The sequence below is a fragment of the Protopterus annectens genome, chromosome 9.part0 (genome assembly GCF_019279795.1).
Source record: "Protopterus annectens isolate FY-2018-M chromosome 9.part0, PAN1.0, whole genome shotgun sequence".
NCBI lineage: Eukaryota > Metazoa > Chordata > Ceratodontiformes > Protopteridae > Protopterus > Protopterus annectens.
In genome coordinates, this window is record NC_056743.1 from 811043871 (window position 1) to 811052545 (window position 8675).

Sequence of the window (8675 nt, forward strand, 5' to 3'; positions counted from 1 at the left end):
AAAGCAAAATCTGAGGGTAATGCTACTCAATGCTAGAAGCCTAAACCTCAAAATGCATTCACTCGAGGCACTCCTTAAAATGGAGAACATCTGTGCAGTGACTTTTTTAGGCAAGGTTCAAATGACAAATTCACCACCGTGACTGAGACCTGGTTCAAGGCTCCAGAGAGCACCCCTGCATTACCAGGCTACAATTCATACCACACCTTTCGGCCACCTAACCTGGACCGAAACACTAAAGGCGGAGGTGTGTCCATATTCATTAAGGATATCCATACCTCCAGGCTAGTTGCTCAGCATAATGCATACAAGATTATCAAAGTGCAACTAACTCTGGGCAAGACCGCAATCCAAATTGTAACTTGCTACAGATCCCCTACCATGCCCTAGGATTCCCTCTCCTCACTTCTTGATACATTGGAAAATATTAGGGTACAACTGAACACCCTAATAATAGGCGATTTCAAGTACTCCACCATTAACTTGGAAAACTACTCATGTACCAACTCTTTTGCTCAACGTTTTCTGGAATTCATAAATTCCAAAGCCTTGGATCAACTTATCCACACCCCCACCAGGGACAGCAATATTCTAGACCTGGTCATTACCAACATGGGCGACCGGTGTTCCACACCAGAGGTCAATTCCTCATTGGTCAGATCCGACCACAAGCTAATCACCCTAGACATCCACATCCTGACCCCACCCCCATTAGGGAAAACACTGTAAAAAATTTCTCGAAAGCCAAATTCACGCTTCTTAAGACAGAAGTGGCAAACTTCACGACACCCATGCAGATGGACAATAGAGGTACGACTGCTGAATCCTACACAAATGCACTCTATAAGTACTTACACAAGTGCATGGATCGTGCTATCTCTAACAGAACCAAGATGCTATCCTCCAAAAAAAGGTAGCCAGTTTGGTGGTCCCCTGCCATAAACAAACTCTACAACAGAAGAAAGAAACTGTTGCAAAAAAGAGTAAAATCCCATGATTGGAGGAACTCCCTGGTCAGCCTCAGTAAGAAGCTGAGATCCCTCATAAAATCCTCCAAAGCTAGTTATGAAAACAAAATCGCCACTGATTCTAAAGACAGCCACAAAACATTCTGTAGCTATGTCAAGAATCTCAATGGCAACGTTCAGATCTGCTCTGAGTTACAGCACAATGGCACTAAATATACAGAACCAACTTATATTGCCAACATCCTGGCAGATAGGTTCAGTGCTAACTTTACCCCCCTCTCACCCCCTAAAGGGCCCATCTTGTAATCATGGCTGCACAGGTAAAAATCACACTTTCCAAAGCCAAGAACATAGCATCCATGGGACCTAATAACATCCCAGGCTGCGTTTTACATGAACTACAGAATGAACTGGCACCCCACCTAAGCACCATGTTCAAGCCTCACCTCAGGCTTTGTGCCCACTGAATAGCACACAGCAATGGTTATCCCACTCCACAAAGGGGGAGCCACCATGGACCCTGGGAAATACCACCCCATTAGCCTGACGAGCCTGGTCTGCAAGGCCATGGAACGTATCATCATGGAACTTATAAACAAAGACATCGGTAATCTCCAAACTCTGGACCTCACCCAGTTCGGGTTTGTAAAAGGCAGATCATGTCTCCTAAACCTGATAGACTTCTTTGAAGCAGTCACCAAAGCTGTAGACAAGGGTAAGATAGTTCACACAGCCTATCTAGATCTCACCAAGGCTTTTGACACCATCACCCACTCTGGAATTATAGATAAGCTCACTAAACTAGGTATAAATCCCTATGTCACAAGATGGGTTGCCAACTGGCTCACTGACAGAACCCACACTGTAAAAGTAGTAGACTCCAAATCCGACTTCAGACCAGTGACAAGTGGAGTACTACAGGGTTCAGTCCTGGGTCCTCTCCTGTTTGGTATCTACTTTTCTGAAGTGCAGGATAACACAGAAGGTCTTTGGCTAATGACGTTCGCAGATGATTGCAAACTAGGAGCCATAATCAAAACTCCTAACAATGTGGACATCCTACAAAAGGGCCTCACTGAGACAGATGCCTGGTGTCAAAGCCATGGCCTCCAGCTCAATGCCAAAAAGTGCATTGTCATCCCCTTCAGTAAAAACACTGTACCCATGAGCTACCTAATCTACTTAACACCGAAAGTGTGATAAGAGACCTTGGGACACAGGCGGACAATAGTCTCTCCTTTGATAATCACATCACCACAGTAGTCAGGAAATCCTTCTACGTGGCACACATCATCACAAATGGTTTCTCATCTAGGAAATTGTTCCCTTCTACCGATCACTTATTAGACCCATTATAGAGTACAATGCCCCTTTTGGTATGTACCTCACAAGACATCCACAACAACTGGAAAGGCCGCAGAAATACCTCACAAAGAGGATTACTGGACTCAAACAGATGCCCTATGCAGACTGTTTAAAAAAACTCCAGCTTTACTCCATTGCATATCACCTACTCAGAGGCAATCTCTGCCTAACATACAAAGCTATGCCAAACCCAGAGCTGTTGGACATGCTACAAGCTTTAGGGACCTAAACCTTGTCACTACAATAAACAGAACATGCTGGAGGGATAGATTCCTGTCCCAGAGACTTCCCATACTCTGGAACAAACTGCTCCTTATTAGCACTTTTCAAGAAAAATCTTGATGATTGGATGAGAAATAGGAAATTCACACCGGGGATCACCTCTGTGGCTCTGCTCGACAGGGGCACAGGAAAATAATTTTCTTGGGTGGCGAAAGTCAGGGTACCTTTTTGGCTAGGCTTATATAGACCCTAGGGCCAATAGCCTAGTACCTACCTATGAACATATGAACATGTAGAATCCTTTAATAGTGCTTAAATCAGAAGGAGGTCTTTGTGGCTTGGAATGTTTCCTTTTAAGTGCCTCAGCATAAGAACATTCATGTGTGTGGTGAGTGCTACGGATAAAGGATGTAGTGTGTGTGTGCATGTTTGTGTGTGTGTTTGCGTGTGTGTGTGTGTGTGTGTGTGTGTGTGTGTGTGTGTGTGTGTGTGTGTGTGTGTGTGTGTGTGTGTGTGTGTGTGTCTGTGTGTGTTCTTGACAACCTTGGTTGTAAGCGAGATTTTTGCCTCCAAGGAAGTTATGTATGTACATCTCTCACATAAGAGTAAAATAATGTCTCAGTATATGAGACAATTGCTACATTGCATCAGGATGCTCTGATTTACCAAGCTGGCCACAGAGACATTAGGAAATTGAAAATCCATGTTGTCAGGACCTGTATTAGGGCTGAGCTATTATGGTTTAGGAACTTGTGTTTAAAGGGGTCACCTCACTGGCGTCTGGTTAAGGCTAGATGTTGGATAGTGCTATGATCTGGTTTTAGTGCTATTTGACACACTACGTAGCTACACATAAAGCCTTTTTCTGGTTATAGATTAAAGTCCTAAATGCTAGCTTTATATCCTTGCAACTATACAAGGTACTGCTAACTACCACTACATGGTGAACAGGTCTGCGCAAATGCTCCTAATTTATAACAAATAGAAAAAAAGTTGAAAAAAACTAACTTCCTTGCCCTGTTGCCAAGAAATAACTGCACTTTGGGCTCTCTATAGTGCTTTTCAACTTAGAGCAACTAGGTAAACACCTTTTGTCACAAAATTGGTGATCCTGCAACTTCTTGTTGTAAAAGCACAGCAAAAGTAGCTGTCAAGGAGAGATTAACACCAGTCCATAAAAAAGTCCTCTGGCTGATGAAACAATCTCACTTGAAACCTCCCCATGTGCTTCCCAGCTCAGACGGGCCAGCCTACCTTCCTACTCCCACTAGAATTGCAGTCTCAGTCTTCTTAATGTAAAAAACATACTTTAGTTATCCAAAAGTGAAAAAGTTCCAGAAACAAATCTAACAACTAACTACAAGTAATTAGAAGGTAATTCAAAGGCAAGCCAGCAGTGAGGCACACACACACTTTAAGGCAATTTTGAAGTGCACTAACAGTCTAAGGGGTGGACCTTCCCACTTTCTGATGTCTGTAGCCAATAAGATGAGCTGAGGAGATAAAACTGGGAGGAGCTCCTAGTGGCAGATATACAGAAGATGAGAATGGGTGGAGCTTCCAAGGCCAGATATACAGTAGAGGCAGGCAGCTCAAAATCCTCCAAATTTAAAAGCTCAGTAGGAAAAGGGTGTGTGTGGAACTATTTAATAAGAGGAGCAAGTAAAAATGCAATAAAATGAGGGCCTACCCAGAACACCTATAAACAGAAACCATTTGAAAAGTACCACAGACTATAAAAACACCTTCGATTAATAGCTTTAGCTTCAGCTAAAGAGCAAACACGACAATCGAAACTGATTTAAACGGTAAGATAGGGGCAGTATTTTAAATGTAGTTTAAATACACTTCCCTAGATGCAACTCAGACAGGTCAGGCTACCTTTCTAGTCCAACTAGAATTGCAGTCCCAGTCTTCCTATTGTAAAAGTACACTTTAGTTAACCAAAAGTGAAACGATCCCAGAAACCAATCTACCAACTAGTTATGAGTAATTATAAGGTAATTCAAAGGCTGACAAGCCAGCAATATGGAATACACACACTTTAAGGCAATTTTAAAGTGCACTAACAGTCTAAGGGGAGGGCCTTCCCACTTTCTGGTGTCTGTAGCCAATAAGATGAGCAGAAGAAATAATACTGGGAGACGCTTTTAGCAGCAGGTATACAGAACATGATAATGGGTGGAGCTTCCAAGGCCAGATATGCTAATTTATAAGTGAGCAAGTAAAAATGCAGTAAAATGAGGCCCACCCAGTACATCTATGCACAGAAACCACTTAAAGACTACCGCAGACTATAAAAACACCTTAGATTAATAGCTTTAGCTTCAGATAAAGAGCAAACACAACAAACAAATTATTTAAATGGTAAGATAGGTGCCGTATTTTAAATGTAGTTTAAATACACTTCCCTGGATGCACAATATAGTCCACGTGGTTTGTTTTCAAGCTTCCAAGCTTTTAGCAGTCTCAAGACTAAGATGGCAGACTGATTGTATAATGTAAAATATGGGGGGGGGGGCTGGGTTAGACTTTTGAAAAGTGGCTATTATACAGAATTACATGAGCAATGTTAATAATCCACTTAAGAGCTCAGAAAAATAACAATGGATACTGTGTGAAAGGTGAGTAAAACAAAAACACAAAACAGATTTAAATGGTAAGATAAATGCAGTATTTTAAATGTACTTTCCTGGATACAAAATGTAGTTCAAATGCTTTGTTTTCAAGCTTCCGGCAGTCCCAAAACTATAAAGAGATATTTTGAGCCTAGGTGGTAACCTGGTATTAAAATCAAACCCTATGCCTTGAGTTTATGAGGTGAAGACCTTAACTATTATGCCAAACTCAACCTCTGGTGATCTTGCTTCACCCATAAAAAGTCAGATTGTGATAATCTTCCTAGTTGTTGCTTTTAGGTTTACAGAAGGTCAGGATGGATGGATATAACACCATGTAATGATTAGATTTAAACAGTACAGTTTTAGATTTGAAATGGTTTGTTTCTAAGACATTTTCTTTTCCCTGATCCCAGACTACATTGCAGCCTCTCAACACATAACCAATGTTTCATCAAAACAACAATAGTTACAGCACTGATTCTTGTGTTATACTCATAAAAAGCTGTGTGTGTGTGTGTGTGTGTGTGTGTGTGTGTGTGTGTGTGTGTGTGTGTGTGTGTGAGTGTATGTGTGTTGTGTAGTGATACAATTAGGAAATTTTGTTTTTGTAAATTAATCTGTAGGATTAGGGGTGGGATCATGGATATGATTAGTATGCATGAATAAGATGAGATGGGGGTGAACCCATTTAACAGAAGAAATACACATTTAGTCTTTTAGCATTCAACACAACCATTAAAAATTGATGGAAGAGGGTAACCAGAAATGAATGTGGTCACCTTCTTTAGGTACTATAGACTGGGAGATATGAACAGTCCTAACTAGCTTTATCTAGGAAAGGACATTGTCACCATATAGAGAAGATTAAATATTAGAGAATGGAGATCGACTCTCCCCCGGATTCTCTAAAGCTTGCATGGCATGCAAGATCAGTGCAGGAGCTCCAGCAGGTAATATGTCTGCTGTGCAAACAAGAAACAGCCTGCATGGGCGTGCACGAGCACTCCTGCACTAATCCTGCACAGACTAAGCCCTTGTATGCAAATCACCCCATTTGCAGGAGAAATCTATGCAAATGAGGTGATTTTGCAATCCAGGAAGCTTGCAACCGTCTGTGCAGGACTAGTGCTATCTGCAGAAATGTACTTGGTTAGTAACTTGAGTACATTTCTGCAAAATCCAAACCGGAGCTGTGACAGCTCCAGATAAAGGCTACATATCATGTAGTAAGCATGCCAATGGCCAGGCATAAGGCCATTGGCATTGCAAACAGTAAAATAAAAAAAAAATCAACTTTTATTTTTTTTAGCCAATCTCGGCTGTTTAAGCATAGGGCAGCGGCGTGCAAATGGGATCAGGGGGAAAATAACAAAATGAACCTAAACTAAGCATTCTAACTAAAATCAGTATTCTGACATGCAAGTCAATGGCAGGCAGAAGACAACATGGCCAGTGAGTAGTGGTTGCTAAGGGGGCGAGGCTCAGTGTGAGACATATAACTATGCATTAGCAGGCAATCCTATGCAAATGAGGGGAAGGATAGTGAATCCCAGTCTTACCCAGCATGTGGGTCAGGTCCCAACAGTGTAAGAGTAGGAATAGCTTGGTGCAAGCCTAGGAGTTAGGTGACATCATGGGTGTGTGTGTCAGGCATACTCTAAGTGGATTGGAGCCCTGTGGCTTGGGTTTGCTCCTAGCGTAGCACAGCTAAAAACTAGGGGTGTGTGTCTAAACTTGCCTAGCACTCTTTAAAATGCCTAAGCAGGTGTGCGCGCTGTGCACCAGGTTTTAAAGGCAGAAAACAAAAGCTAAACCAGGAAATAACAGCACTGTGTACATTTGAGCACTCTGTTTGCATGGCACGCCCCTGGGCTTAAACAGGAAGGCAATGGGAAGGGAAAACAGCAGTAGGAAGCTAATCAAGGAAAACTAGCATAGCTGGCATGTGAAATGTATCAGAATCAGACAATTACACAGGCAGCAGACCAGCCCATCCCAGAACACTACTATAAACTATGCAAACACTTTCCACTCTGGCTTTTCCCACACTCTACACCACCGGTGTAAACAAGTGGGGAACTTTTAACACTCACAACAGCAAAATGATAGGGGCTGCAATAGCTATCATACAACTTGTGGAAGAGGCTGAGGGTGGTGAGGATGTGAATGCTGTCGACCAACCCACAGTGAGGAGACGGAGAAGAGTGTACAGACCCAGGGTAACCTACCAGGGGCTTCATGAGCTGGAGACAGTGGAGCACTATAGGGTGGACAGGGACCTCCTACAGCAAATTGTTGAGCTGTGCCGGCCATGCCTGACACACAGAACTAACAGAGGAGAACCCATCCCAGTGGATACCAAGGTATGTGTAGGCCAAAGAATACTAGTTACAGGTACCTTCCAAAGGCTAACTGGGGATATGATGAGGATCTCACAGGCATCAGCATCCAGGGTACTCCACCAGTTCCTGGATGCCATGTCAGCACATGTCAGTGAGCACATATATTTCCCCAACATTTGTGAGGCGTTGGTCAGCAATATGCAACTGTTCCACCAAATAACAGAATTCCCTGAGGTAGTGGGTGCTATAGACTGCATGCACATATGCATCAAAGCACCACCCGGTGAGCAGGGATGGTCTACATCAACTTCAAGGGTTTCCCCTTCAACTGCCAGGTCATGTGCAATACCCAGAGCATAATAATGAATGTGTGTGCTGGCTCCCCTGGAAGCTATCACAATTCCTACGTCTGGCATCTGATGTAGCTGTACCAGAGATTTACCAGTGGGGATATCCCTGATGGTCACCTAGTGGGAGTTGCTGGATATGCACTGGAGCCGTGGCTGATGACACCCATCAGAAATGCACATACACCTGAACAAGAACTCCATAATGAGGCACACACACAGACCAGAATTATAGTAGAGCATGTGTTTGGGATGCTCAAGTCACGGTTCTGGTGCCTGGATACATCCGGTAGAGACTTGCAGTACTCACCAGCTACATGTACTCAAATTGTCCTCGTATGTGCCATGCTGCACAATATGATCCTGTGGAAACAGCTGCAGCAGGAACAGCACAGGGCAGGGCCACACAGCCCCCCACCATTGCAAAGGCCTGTGCAGGCACAGAGTGACTCAGAAGAGGAACAACCTGAGCCTGCCTCAGTAGGCAGAAGGAGGCATGCCCAGTAGGCCATGGCCTTGGCAAAGAGGCAACGCATAGCACATACACTGACACAGGAGGGACCCAGGGAATGACAACTCTCTCCGACTCTCACACACAATAAAAGGGATGCCAAACATTACACTACCTGTGCTCAACCATGTGTAGGGAGTGTACTATGTGCATCCGACACAGGCAGCCCTGCAGCACCACCCTCAATACTGGGACACCCACAAGGTAAGTGACTCACACATGCCAGTTAGGGGGGGTTCACATACCTAACAACAGTCACAGCCAGCAGGACAGGTGTAGACAAACACAAACAAAGGCTG